A 14,536-nucleotide genomic window follows, 5' to 3' on the forward strand; every position below is an offset into this window, starting at 1 on the left:
TTTTGCTGGTGGTGAGGGATCCAAAGAAAGATTCCCTTTTTTATGTGACTATACCTAGAAAATATTCTAGATTTTGTTTAGTGGTTTTACATTCCTGACAAAGACTCAATTTTTCTTTTAAAAATTTTCTGCATTTTGAACAGAATCTTGAAATTGAGCAACAACCTATTTAAAAACCCAGGGTTTTCCCCCTTCAGGTCCTTCCTGCGGTCTACTTGAAACCCGCGACACCAGCTTAGTGCTCAGGAACAACTAAGGCAGCCTCAGTAGGACCCCTCGCCTAGGCCCGCCCCAACGGACCGACTTCCGGCCGAGCCTGGGCCCGCGTCCCGCCCCACGAGCACGAGATTCGTCGGAATTTTCCCGCGAGGCCGCCGGGGTGCAGGGTCGCTGGCCAAGCCCCAGAGTGCACTGCGAATACGTGCGCGCGCGGCTCAGCTGCCGAACAGCCGCGGGAAAATTCTAAGAGTCAAAACAGAACACGAAAACCAATACGAGGCAAAGTCAAATTTTCAAGCCACAGAACCCGGGCGGTTGGCAGCCTTGCCGCCACTGCCCAAACTGCTGAAGTTGCTCTGGCGCGGACCACCGGTAAGAGAGAGGCCGCAGAGCGCGAGTGAAGGCGTCTGCCTCCCTCGGGGGTCTGGCCGACACGTCAGCTTGAGGGTGTGGGTTGGGGTAGGGGGGAAAGGCTCGCGAGAACGTCCGCTGCGCGCACCGCACCTAGGTGAGTGAGCAGGGCTTGGGCGGTGAGCGGGGCTGCGAAGTGGATAGAGGTTTGAGGTGGGGCCAACCCTGGGGGGCGGGGCCGCAGGCTAGGGGCGTGGTTAGAGGGCGGGGCAGGCTCAGGGGGTGGAGCCAACCGAGGGGTCGAGCGGAAGGGAGCCCTCCCCATAGCTGTGGGAACTGGGGATTGCTGTTTTGCTTCTTTCTGTTCCTTAAGCGGAGGCAGCTTAAAAGGACAGGAGCAAAGGTGACTTTCTTTGCCCTGGATCCTTGGGCGCTCTGAAAAGCTCGCCATTTAAAATTCATCACCCTTTAAAGCTGGCTGCCTGCTCGTCGCACCGCCCCCGCCCCCCAGAGTGCTGGGTGGTGGGGGCCCAATTAGAGGAGCCCGGGGCGGTTTGTTACCCTTCCTGCTTTCCCAGCTTTGCATCTTAGGAGGAGAGTTGGGTTCTGATGGGCGACAATTTCCCAGAAACTCACTTTTTTGGAATGGCAGGCCAAATAGTGTCCAAAGCCTTGGGGAGGTTTTTTTTTTTTTTTTTTTTGCGAGGGTTGGGAATGTTAGTTTAGCTTGCTTTTTCGGTAATTTTTTACGTGGACGCGTTTACAACATGAACCCTCTATGGTCATGTTGCATGGGCTGGAAGAGTCCGGAAAGGGAAAAAAGATTTGGAGTTTTAAAAACATAGGAAATTTGGGACCAGAATGTCAAGGAAAGGCTGAGGAATTTTCCAGCAAAGACCTATGTTGGAATGTTTGTCGTAATCTGAAATTGTTGGAAAGCTCTCTGGCTCCTGGTTTCATTCTAACCCTTTTCCCATTTAATGCATCATAACTGAGATGTGGTTGACTTTTTATCACATGAGTAGGGCACTTTTGGGCCACCAATATTCAGTTCTTTCCGGATGTCACTCACCTTTAGTGGTGTGCAGCTCAAAACATTTTTTCATTACTTCCCTCAGGAGGAGAGCAAAGATTGATACAAATGGTAGAATTCATACCACGTGTTGGGATCACTTGTACAAAAACTTTGATAGAAAACATATTCATTGTGAGTTTATCCATTAAACTTAAAATGCTATTTCAATCTAATATACTGCACTAGATTCGTAGGGAAGTAAGCCCTCATATACGTTATTCATATGTGTACAAGAAAGACCGCATCAGAAAAGAATTTGCTTTTCCTAGTTATATCAAAGCCCTCTTTCTGGCAGAGTAAAAGTTAGACCCTGCTTCTTTAAAAGTGAGTTAACTATACCTTGGTATATTATATATTTTAATTCACCCTTTTCATTATTTAGTCATGTACCTCTTGATTTCTTGAAAAACACTTACTAAGCAAACATGATTTTGGAAGATCTGAGTTTTCTATACTGTAATAAAAAACATTAACTTGACTGATTAGCTGAATGTGAAAGATGTGGTGCTGCTTGTATGTGAAACTGTGTGTGTACATTTAAAAATAAATGGTACTTTTAACTAGTTCCATATTTCACCAAGTAGTTCCAGTAACAATTATACAAATTTTGTATTTATGAAAACCAGTTAAAGGTAGGCCATCCTGGCCAGTAAAAAGTTGGATTGGTTGTCCAGGCCACAGAGACAGCCTAGAAAACCTCACATCAGTGGCAGTTTCAGGTTGGTAGTGGTGGAGCCTCAAGTCAGCCTGGAAATCAGCATCAAATGTATTATTATTATTTTAAAATTGAAATATAGTCAATTTACAATATTGTGTTAGTTTCAAGTTACAGTGTTTTTGCAGATTATACTCCATTATAGGCATTACAAGATAATGGGAATAATTTCATGTACTATACAGTATAGTTGCTTATCTATTTTATATGTAGTAGTTTGTGTCTGTTAATCCCATACTCCTAGTTTGCCCCTCCCCCCTTTCCTTCTCTGCTTTGGTAACCACAAATTTGTTTTCTATATCTGTGAGTCTTTTTCTGTATCTATGAGTCTTTTTCGGTATTATACCTTCATTTTTATTATTTTTTAGATTCCAAATATAAGTGATACAATACAGTATTTTTTTCCTCTGTCTCATTTATTTCACTAAGCATAATATCTTCCAGGTTCATCCATGTTGCTACAAATTTCATTATTTTTTATGGCTCACTTTGTGTGGATCACAATAAACTGTGGAAAATTCTGAAAGAGATGGGAATACCAGACCACCTGACCTGCCTCTTGAGAAACCTATATTCAGGTCAGGAAGCAACAGTTAGAACTGGACATGGAACAACGGACTGGTTCCAAATAGGAAAAGGAGTATGACAAGGCTGTATATTGTCACCCTGATTATTTAACTTCTATGCAGAGTACATCATGAGAAACACTGGGCTGGAAGAAGTACAAGCTGGAATCAAGATTGCTGGGAGAAATATCAATAACCTCAGATATGCAGATGACACCACCCTTATGGCAGAAAGTGAAGAGGAACTAAAAAGCCTCTTGATGAAAGTGAAAGAGAAGAGTGAAAAAGTTGGCTTAAAGCTCAACATTCAGAAAACAAAGATCATGGCATCTGGTCCCATCAGTTCATGGCAAACAGATGGGGAAACAGTGGAAACAGTGTCAGACTTTATCTTTTTGGACTCCAAAATCACTGCAGATGGTGACTGCAGCCATGAAATTAAAAGACGCTTACTGGTGCGGTCACGTGACCAGTTAGCTGGACACGGGGTGGGGCCGGCGCTGTACTTAGCGCGGGGGCGGCTGCGGGTTAAAAAAAAAAAGAAAGAAAAGACGCTTACTCCTTAGAAGGAAAGTTATGACCAACCCAGATAGCATGTTGAAAAGCAGAGACATTACTTTGCCAACAAAGGTCCGTCTAGTCAAGGCTGTGGTTTTTTCTGTGGTCATGTATGGATGTGAGAGTTGGACTGTGAAGAAGGCTGAGCGCTGAAGCATTGATGCTTTTGAACTGTGGTGTTGGAGAAGATTCTTGAGAGTCCCTTGGACTGCAAGGAGATCCAACCAGTCCATTCTAAAGGAGATCAGCCCTGGGATTTCTTTGGAAGGAATGATGCTAAAGCTGAAACTCTAGTACTTTGGCCACCACATGCGAAGAGCTGACTCATTGGAAAAGACCCTGATGCTGGGAGGGATTGGGGGCAGGAGGAGAAGGGGACGACAGAGGATGAGACGGCTGGATGGCATCACCAACTCGATGCATATGAGTTTGAGTGAACTCTGGGAGTTGGTAATGGACAGGGAGGCCTGGTGTGCTGCGATTCATGTGGTCACAAAGAATCGGACACGACTGAGCCACTGAACTGAATATTACATTGTTTTTATATAATTCACATCTTAATCCAGTCATCTCTTGATTGGGTATTTGGGTTGTTTTTATATCTCAGCTATTATAAATAGTGCTGCTGTAAACATTGGGCTGGATGTACCTTTTCAAATTAGTGTTTTTGTTTTTTCCAGAAACATACACAGAGTGAATCATATGGTAGTTTTATTCTTAGTTTTTTAAGGAGCCTTCATACTGATTTTCATAGTGGTTGGCACCAGTTTATATTTCTACTAACAGTGAAGGAGGGTTCCTTTTCTTCACATCCCTGACAACATTTGTTATATGTAGACTTTTTGATAGTGGCCTTTCTGATAGGTATAAGGTGATATCTCTTGAGGTTTTGATTTGCATTTTTTATAATTAGTGAAGTTGAGCATCTTTTCATGTGCCTGTTAGTCATCTGTATGTCTTCTTTGGAAAGATGTTTATTCAGGTCTTCTGCCCATATTTCGATTGGGTTGTTTAGTTTTTGATGTTAAGTAGTATGAGCTCTGTACATTTACTTCTTGTCATTTGCATAATTTGCAAATATTTTCTCGCATTCTGTAAGTTGTGGTTTTGTTTTCTTGATGGTTTCCTTTGCTGTGCAACAATGTTAAAATTTAATTGGGCGCCATTTTGGAGAACAGAATGGCAAACCACTCCAGTATTCTTGCCTTGAGAACCCCATGAACAGTATGAAAAGGAATAAGATATGACACTGAAAGATGAATCTCTCCAGGTTGATTGAGTTCAGTTGGTCAGTTGTGTCCAACTCTTTGCAACTTCATGGATTGCAACATGCCAGGCTTCCCTACCCATGACCAACTCCTGGAGCTTGCTCAAACTCATGTCCATCAAGTCAGTGATGCTATCCAACCATCTCATCCTCTGTCATCCCCTTTTCCTCCTTCCTTCAATCTTTCCCAGCACCAGGATGTTTTCCAATGAGCCAGCTCTTCACATCAGATGGCCAAAGTATTGGATTTTCAGCATCAGCGTCAGTTCTCCCAATGAATATTCAGGACTGATTTCCTTCAGGATTGACTGCTTCGATCTCCTTGCAGTCCAAGGGACTCTCAAGAGTCTTTTCCAACACCACAGTTCAGAAGCATCAATTCTTCTGCGCTCAGCTTTCCTAATGGTCCAACTCATATCCATACATGACTACTGGAACAACTGTAGCTTTGACTGTACGGACCTTTGTTGGTAAAGTAATGTCTCTGCTTTTTAATATGTGACCTAGTTTTGTCATAGCTTTTCTTCCAAGGAAAAGCGTCTTTTAATTTCATGGCTACAGACACCATCTGCAGTGATTTTGGAGCCTAAGAAAATAAAGGCTGTCACTGTTCCATTGTTTTCTCACATATTTGCCATGAAATGATGAGACTGGATGCCATGATCTTTGTTTTTTGAATATTGAGTTTTCAGCCAGCTTTTTCTCTCTCCTCATTCGCTTTCATCAGGAGGCTCTTTAGTTCCTTTTGACTTTCTGCCATAAGGGTGGTATCATCTACATATCTGAGGTTGTTGATATTTCTCCCAGCATCTTGATTCCAGCTTGTACTTCATCCAGTCCAGCACTTTGCATGATGTGCTGTGCATATAAGTTAAGTAAGCAAGGTGACGATATACAGCCTTGACATACTCCTTTCCCAATTTGGAACCAATCCATTGTTACATGTCCAGTTATAACTGTAGCTTCTTGACCTGCATACAGACTTCCCAAGAGGCAGGTAAGATGGTCTGGTATTCCCATCTCTTTAAGAATTTTCTACAGTTTGTTGTGATCCACACAGTCAAAGGCTTTAGCATACTCAGGAAGCGGAAGTAGATGCTTTTCTGGAATTCTCTTGCTTTTTCAATGATCCAGTTTATGTTGGCTATTTAATCTCTGGTTCCTCTGCCTTTTCTAAGTCCAGCTTGAACATCTGGAAGTTCTCAGTTCATGTACTGTTGAAGCCTGGCTTGGAGAATTTTGAGCATTACTTTGCTAGTGTGTGAGATGAATGCAATTGTGCAGTAGTTTAAACATTCTTTGGCATTGCCTTTCTTTGAGACTGGAATGGTAACTGACCTTTTCCAGTCCTGTGGCCACTGCTGAGTTTTCCAAATTTGTTGGCATATTGAGTGCAGCATTTTAACAGCATCATCTTTTAGAATTTGAAATAGCTCAACTGCAATTCCATCACCTCCACTAGCTTTGTTCATAGTGATGCTTCCTAAGGCTCACTTGACTTTGCACTCCAGGATGTCTGGCTCTAGGTGAGTGATCACACCATCATGATTATCTGGGTCATGAAGATCTTTTCTGTATAGTTCTTCTGTGTATTCTTGCCACCTCTTCTTAATATCTTCTTCTTCTGTTGGTCTATACTTTTTCAGTCCTTTAATGACACTCTAGGTTTATAGGTGTCCAATATGCTACTGGGGAGGAGTGGAGAGACAGCTCCAGAAAGAGAGCTGGATCAGAGTGGAAATGACACTCAGTTGTGGATGTGTCTGGTGGTAAAGGTAGTACTCTTGCCTGGAAAATCCCATGGATGGATGAGCCTGATAGGCTGCAGTCCATGAGGTCGCTTAGAGTCGGACACGACTGAGTGATTTCACTTTGACTTTTCACTTTAATGCATTCGAGAAGGAAGTGGCAACCCCCTCCAGTATTCTTGCCTGGAGAATCCCAGGGACAGGGGAGCCTGGTGGGCTGCCGTCTGTGGGGTCGCGCAGAGTTGGACATGACTGAAGGGACTTAGCAGCAGCAGAGAACAATATTGCATAGGAACCTGGAATGTTAGGTCCATGAATCAGGGTAAATTGGATGTGGTCAAGCAGGAGATGGCAAGAGTGAAAATTGACATTTTAGAAATCTGTGAACTAAAATGGATGGGAACGGGCAAATTTAATTCAGATGGTCATTATATCTACTACTGTGGAAAATAGTCCCTTAGAAGAAATAGAGTAGCCCTCATAGTCAACAGAAGAGTCCGAAATGCAATACTTGGGTGCAGTCTTAAAAATGACAGAGCAATCTCAATTTGTTTCCAGAGCAAGCCATTCAGCATCACAGTAATCCAGGTCTATAGCTCAGCTACTAATGCTGAAGAAGCTGAAGTTGAATGGCTCTATGAAGACTTAAAGACCTTCTAGAACTTACACCAGAAAAAAAAAAAAAGGATGTTCTTTTCATCATAGAAGGTTGGAGTGCAAAAGTAGGAAGTCAAGAGATACCTGGAGTAACAGGCAGAATTGGCCTTGGAGTACAACATGAAGCAGGGGAAAGGGTAACAGAGTTTTGTCAAGAGAACACACTGATAGCAAAAACCCTTTTCCAGCAACACAAGAGATGACTCTACACATGGACATCACCAGGTGGTCAATATCGAAATCAGATTGATTATATTCTTTGCCTCCAAAGATAGAGAAGCTCTATACAGTCAGCAAAAAGTCATGGAGCTGACTGGCTCAGATCGTGAGCTATTTATTCCAAAATTCAGGCTGAGATTAAGGAAGGTAGGGAAAACCATTAGGTCATTCAGGCATGACCTAAATCAAATCCCTTATGATTATACAGTGGAGGTAATAAATAGATTCAAGAGGTTAGTTCTGGTAGATGAGTGCCTGAAGAACTGTATTCATAATGTTGTGCAAGAGGCCATGATGAAGACCATTGCAAAGAAAAGGAATGCAGGAAGGCAAAGTGGTTGTCTGAGGAGGCTTTACAAATAGCTGAGAAAATAAGAGAAGAAAAAAAGCAAAGGAGAAAGGGAAAGATATACCAAACTGAATCTAGAGTTCCAGAAAAGTGCAGCAAGAAATAAGAAAGCCTTCTTAATTGAACAATGCAAAGAATTAGAGGAAAACAGTAGAATAGGAAAGACTAGAGATCTCTTCAAGAAAATTGAAGATATCAAGGGAACATTTCATGCAAAGATGGGCATGAGAAGAGACGAAATGGCAAGGAGCTCACAGAAGCAAAAGAGATTAAGAAGAAGTCACAAGAATATACAGAAGAGATATACAAAAAAGGTCTTAATGACCTGGATAACCATGATGGTGTGTGGTTACTAACCTAGAGCCAGACATCCTGGAGTGTGATATCAAGTGGGCCTTAGGAAGCATTACTACCAATAAAGCTAGTGGAGGTGATGGAGGCCCATTTGTTTGTTTTTGCTTTTATTTATTTTTCCATAGAAGACTGACCGAAGAAAATACTGCTATATTTGTGTAAAACTGTTCTACCTCTGTTCTGTTTGGGGAGTTTTATGGTTTCAGGTTGTAAACATTTAGGTCTTTAAACCATTTTGAGTTTATTTTTGTATGTGATGTGAGGAAATAACCTAATCTCATTGTTTTACATATGGTTGTACAGTTTTCCTAACACCAGTTATTCAAGAGACTATCATTTCTCTATTGTATATTCTTGCCTCCTTTGTCATAGAGTAATTGACCATTGGTGCATAGATTTGTTTGGGGCTCTGTATTCTGTTTCATTGATCTGTGTGTCTTTTTCTGACAATACCATGCTGTTTTGATTACTGTGGCTTTGCATTATAGTCTGAAGTCAGGGAGGGTTGTACCTCCAGCTTTACTGTTTTTTTTCTCAGGATGCTTTGGCAGTTCAGGGTTTTTTTTTTGTGGTTCCATATAATTTTAGGATTATTTGTTTTCATTCTGTGAAAAATGTTAGGGGTATTTTGATAGGGATTACATTAAATCTGTAGATTGCTTTGGGTAGTATGGACACTTTAATAATTTTAATTCATGTAGTCCAAGCACATGAGTTAGCTTTCCATTTCTATTTTATTCCCCCTTTTCTTTTGAATCATTTCAGTTTCCTTCATCATTGCTTTATAATTTTCAGAGTATAAGTCTTTTACTTCCTTTGTAAGTTTATTCCTATGTTTATTTTTTGGGGTACAATTTTAAATACGTTTATTGTTTTACTTTTTCTGATGTTTCATTATTAGTGTAACAGATTATTAATACAATAGATTTCTACATATTAATCTTGTATCCTGTAGTCTTGCTGATTTCATTTATACTTATAGTTTTGGGTGGAAGCTCTAAGGTTCTCTATAGAGTATCATGTCATCTGCAAATAGTGACAGTTTTACTTCTTTCCTTCCAGTTTGGATACCTTTTATTTATTTTTCTTGTCTTATTGCTGTGTCTAGGACACAGCAATGGAAATGACAAGAGTGGGCATCTTTGTCTGGATTTTTAATTTAGCTGAAAGGGTTTCAGCTGAAACAGTTGAAAGTTTTAATTTCATTTAATAGTTGGGTCTTAATTATGTTGGTTGTGGATTTGTCATAAATGTCTCTTGTTATGTTGAGATATATTCCCACCATATCCAATTTTTATCATGAATGAATGTTGAAATTTGTCAAATGATTTTTCTGCATCTGTTGAGATAATTAGACTTCCCCACTGGCACTGTGGTACTGTAAATAAGCATCAACAGTGGCTACTGCTGTCTTAGCAGGCCCACACCCTACAGACCCTCTTGTCGCCTCGGTGTCCCTAGATTGAATCTTTCCCCAGGTCCTGGCTACTCTAGAGCCAGGGCCAAGCTGTGACAGGGACAGAGAAGGGGCAGGGATTTTTCTCAGAGTGGAGTGGGGAATGTGGCAAGGGAGCAGCCTCTAAGACAGACCTCCCTCCTCCCTGTCTAGTGGTGAGGCAATACCTATGCACCTCTTTCTAGTGGAGCCTTGACTTCTTCAGTCTATCTGTCCTAGTAGCAGCCAAGGGGGCTTGTCTCATCCACATAGGTCCCCAGGACTGGGACACCCATTCTGTGGCTTGACCCACTCACTTTCACAGGATAAGTGTCTGCTTGTGTGATCTCCCTTTTCCTTTTAGTCCCCTCCCAGGGGCATAGGTCCAACTCATTACTCTTCTTTCTGTCCTGCCCGATTATGTGTGTATCTTTATTATAGCTTTGATTTTATAGTTCTTCTGCCAGTTTCCAGGTAGTTTTCCTTGAGAATTGTTCCACATATAGATGTGTTTTTGCTCTATTTATGGGGGAAGGTGACCTGCATGTCCTCTTATTCTGCCATCTTGATCCCCCCCACCCCAAAATGGATTTATTCAATTTTATTTTAGGCTGGGGTATGTACATTTTCTGTTTTTGTTCATAGATCTTGAAAGACTGATCTTTTAGTATGAAAGAAACATCTATAAAAGAAGTGCATTGACTTTGCAGTGTTTTAGTAGAGAAGGAAAAACTTTAAAAGTTCATCAGAAAATAAAGTAGATAAAAAGGCAAATCTTGAGCATTGAAAATTTTCTACTAAATATCACACTTATTTTTTGGACTTTCTTTTTTAAGAACATGAAAAATACAGATCTCTATTTTTACATATCTTTATTTTACTTTGTTTGTAGCTGTAACAGGAAAAACGTTTACCTTAAAAAGATAGCCCAAACCCATGTAATAATGGTAGCAAGCCTATCACTACCCCATGAAACACATTAAAAAAAAGAGACATTTTTGGACTGATTTTTGAAGAGACTTTGCAGAGTTCCCTGGTCCATTCATTCTCTTAGGCTCTTCAATAAACTGTGCTGAGTGTGTAGAAAACATTTCCCTGTTAAGATAGGAACATCTATAATCTTCCTCTTACGTATCTCTAATAACAGGAAAGCAAAGTTCATATAAAAAAATCACCTTTTGGAACTGTATCCTCTTTTCTAAATAATTAAGTGATTTTTAGTAAATTTAGAAGATTTTTGAGATTGTGCAGTGATCACAGCAATTCAGTTTTAGAAATTTTACATCACCTTAATAAGTTTGCCTCTGCAGGTTTTGTACTCAGACCTGGTGCTGGCTTTTAGCCTCAGGAAACCATTGATTTGCTTTCTATCACTATCAATTAGCCTTTTATGGAGATGGATTTATGAAATAAGTGCCATCTTATGTCTGGCTTCATTTAGCATAATGGTTTTGAGATTTATCCATGCTGTAGCATGTATCCGTAGTTTGTTCCTGTTTATTGATAAATAACCATTGTATGATTATACTACATTTTCTTTATCCATTCATCAGTTGATGGACATCAGTTGTTTTTACTTTCTGGCTATTATGAATAATGCTGCTATGAGCATTCATGTACAAGTCTTTGTGTGGACATATGTTCTCATTTTTCTTGGATAAATACCCATAAGGAGATTACTGGGTTGTGTAGTAGGTTCACATTTTAATTTTTTAAGAAACAGCTAAACTGTTTTCCAATATGGCCATACAGTATCATGTTCCCAGAAGCATTGTGTGAGAGTTTCAATTTTTCCATATCTTGACTTGTTACTGTGTCTTTTTTCATAGCCATCTTAGTATGAAGTAGTATCTCATATTAGTTTTAATTTGCGTTTCTCTATTGGCTAATGATGTTGAACAAATTTTCAAATACTTATATACTGTTCCTATGTTGTCTTTGAAATGTCTACTGAAATCTTTAGTCCATTTTTGGATTGGTTTGCCTTCTTATTGGGCTGTACACATTCTTTGTGTATTCTGGGTACAAGCCCAATGTATGTTTTATAAATTATTTCAGTAAATAATTTATTACCCAGTCTGTTGCTTGTCTTTTCATTTTCTCTGTGGTATCTTTTGAAATACAAGTTTTTATTTTGAGGAAGTCCAGTTTATCAGTTTTTTAAAAAAATAATGCTTTAGGTTCATGTTCAATTTCTACTAACTTTTGTGTATGGTATGCAGTATGGGTCCAAATTCATCTTTTTTGTGTGTATGGATATCCAGTTGTTTTAGCATTATTTGTTGAGGAAAAATAAAAAGATCCTTTTCCCATTTAATCGCCTTTGCACCTTTGTCAAAAATCAAGTGACCATAAATTATTTCTAGACTCTCATTTCTGTTTGAGTCATTGTTATGCCTCTTCTCATACCAGCACCACACTGTCTTGATTATATGGTATCTTTATAGTTAGTTTTGAAATTGGGTAGTATAAGTCTTCTGATATTTTTTTCTTTTTCAAAATTGTTTTGGCTATGCTGGTTTCCTTAGATTTCCATATAAATTTTTGTATCATTTTGTCGTTTTTTCCGAAAAAGCCTACTGTGATGGATTTTGATAGAAACTGCATATAATCTGTAGATTTGTTTGGGGGAGAATTGCTGTTGCCATCTTAACATGAACATGGACTGTCTTTCTGTTTTGTACGACATTTCATTTCTTTTAGCAATGTTTTGTAATTTTCAGTGCACAAGTCTTGCCCTTCTTTTGTTAACTTTATTTTGAAGTGTTTAACTTTTTTGTGTTATTGTGAGTAGAGTTTTTCAGATTTTGTTTTTGGATTGTTCATTGCCAATACGTAAAAATATAATTGTGTCCTGCAACCTTACTTTACTATTATATTAAGCAGGGTTTTTTTGTGTGTGAATTCCTTAGAATTTTCTACATACAGTATCATGTCATTTGCAAATATAGACAGTTTTTACTTATTGTATCTCAGTTCAGTTCAGTCGCTCAGTCGTGTCCGACTCTGCGACCCCATGGACTGCAGCATGCCAGGGTTCTTGGCCATCACCAACTCCCAGAGCTTGTCAAACTCATGTCCATCGAGTCAGTGACGCCATCCAGCCAACTCATCCTCTGTCATTCCCTTCTCCTCCTGCCTTCAGTCTTTCCCAGCATCAGGGTCTCTTCCAGTGAATCAGTTCTTTGCATCAGGTGGCCCAAGTATTGGAGCTTCAGCATCAGTTCTTTCAATTAATATTCAGGACTGATTTCTTTTAGGATTGACTAGATATATCTTTGTATCTAGATGCCTTAATTTTTTTTTTTTTTTTTTGCCTAGAACCTCTAATACATTGTGAACAGAAGTAAGGAGCGTGGATCTTATTGACTTGTTCCTGATCTTAGGAGGTAAGCATTTAATCTTGTGTGCCCAATGCACAGTGAGGCCAAACAAAATTGAAAGGTCAGTGTTTGGAGCAGAGAAAGGTTTATTGCCGCACCGTGCAAGGGGACAGGTGGCTTATTTCTCCCCGCAACCCCCCAAGTCCAAAACTCCCTGAAGGGTTATAGCAAAGCATTTTTAAGGGCAAAGTGAGAAAAGGGTGCCCTTGTGAAATGTTGTTGCTGAACCATGAAAGATGCTGGGATTCTTGGCCTCTGGAGAAGAATTCAATCTGGGGCCAGAGACAAGGCTTGATCACTCAGAGCTTTTGTGTAGTAAAGTTTTATTAAAGTATAAAAGAGATAGAGAAAGCTTCTGACATAGACATCAGAAGGGGGCAGAAAGAGTGCCCCCTTGCTAGTATTAGCAATGGAGTTATATACTTTTAATTAGTTATTTCAGTGAATCAAAAGAATGTCTGGTGGTTGTAAAGACCTTACTAGACCTACTCCCATAATTTACATTTTAAGATTACAGGATTAGCCAGAAGGTTTTTTTTTTTTTCAGAGACTGTCCTCAAGCAGGATACATTATTGTTATATAATCCTAAGGAATGTAGAGGGAAAAACAGTTTGTCCTTTCCTCCTCCTCGAGAATTCCAGACCCCTCTCTTCTTGGAGACCGCTGGACTTATCAACCTGCCTAGGAATTGACTCTCACTTGGTTGGTTGGTTGTTGCAGACTGTTGGTGCAGGAATTCTTTGTTCTTGCAGCTGTCCACATGGGTCAGGTCATGATGTTGTAAACCTCCAACAAATGTTATTCCTTCTTCTGCAACTTTTTATCTGTATATGAATGGACTTTTAAAGATCTGCCTTGAAAATAGGTTATCCTATATATTTCAGACTATATGCAATCATTGGTAACTAAAGCAAAAGAAACAGGTCTAATGTGGAGTCAGATTTGTTCTTCCCTGTTACTCTTTTACCATTAGGAATGATGGTAGCACTGTGATCTTTTCAGAAATGCCCTTTCAGAAAGTTGGGAAACTTTCCTTCTGTTCCTAGATTGTTGAGAGTTCCTATCATGAACAAATGTTGGATTTTGTTAGATGCTTTTCTGCATCTATTGAGATAACCATGTGGTTAGTTACTTTATTCTATTAATATGACTCATTGCATTAATTGATTTTTTAATGCTATACTGGCTTTGCATTCCTAGGATAAATCCCACTTGGTCATGGTATATAATCCTTTTTATGTGTTACTGGATTTGGTTTAGTAATGTTTTGTTTAGGATTTTGTGTCTGTGTTTTTGAGGAATATTGGCAGGTGATTTTCTTGTGCTGTCTTTGACTGATCTTATGGCAATTCTGGCATTTTAATATGAGTTGGGAAGTGTTCTCTCCTCTTACATTTTCTGAAAGAGTTTGTAAAGGATTAGTATTATTTCTTCTTTAAATATATGGTGGAATTCATCCATGAAGTTATCTGTTCATGAATTTTTATTGGAAAAATTTAAATGACAACTTCAATGTCTTTACATGTTACAGGTCAATTTTGATTTTCTCTTTCTTCTTGAGTAAGTTTTGGTAAGTTGCTTCTCTCTAGGATTTCCCCCCCCTCCTATTATCTAAGTTGTGTCATTTGTTGGCATAAAA

General features: G+C 39.6%; 1 protein-coding gene across 21 annotated transcripts in view; it reads left to right on the forward strand.

The window, feature by feature from the left end:
* Positions 1-381: 381 nt before the first annotated feature.
* FANCC (FA complementation group C) overlaps positions 382-14,536 on the forward strand; it is a 348,242-nt gene continuing 334,087 nt past the window's right edge. For 8 of the 21 annotated variants that reach the window (XM_070375323.1, XM_070375324.1, XM_070375325.1 and 5 more), the window contains exons 1-2: positions 383-591; positions 12,835-12,902. The gene's annotated coding sequence lies outside the window, so the exon portion shown is untranslated. Of the gene's footprint in view, positions 592-12,834; positions 12,903-14,536 lie in introns of all 21 variants that reach the window. The other 13 variants (XM_070375326.1, XM_070375330.1, XM_070375332.1 and 10 more) reach the window with 3 other exon arrangements.

The sequence above is a fragment of the Bos mutus genome, chromosome 8, assembly GCF_027580195.1.
Source record: "Bos mutus isolate GX-2022 chromosome 8, NWIPB_WYAK_1.1, whole genome shotgun sequence".
Lineage (NCBI taxonomy): Eukaryota > Metazoa > Chordata > Mammalia > Artiodactyla > Bovidae > Bos > Bos mutus.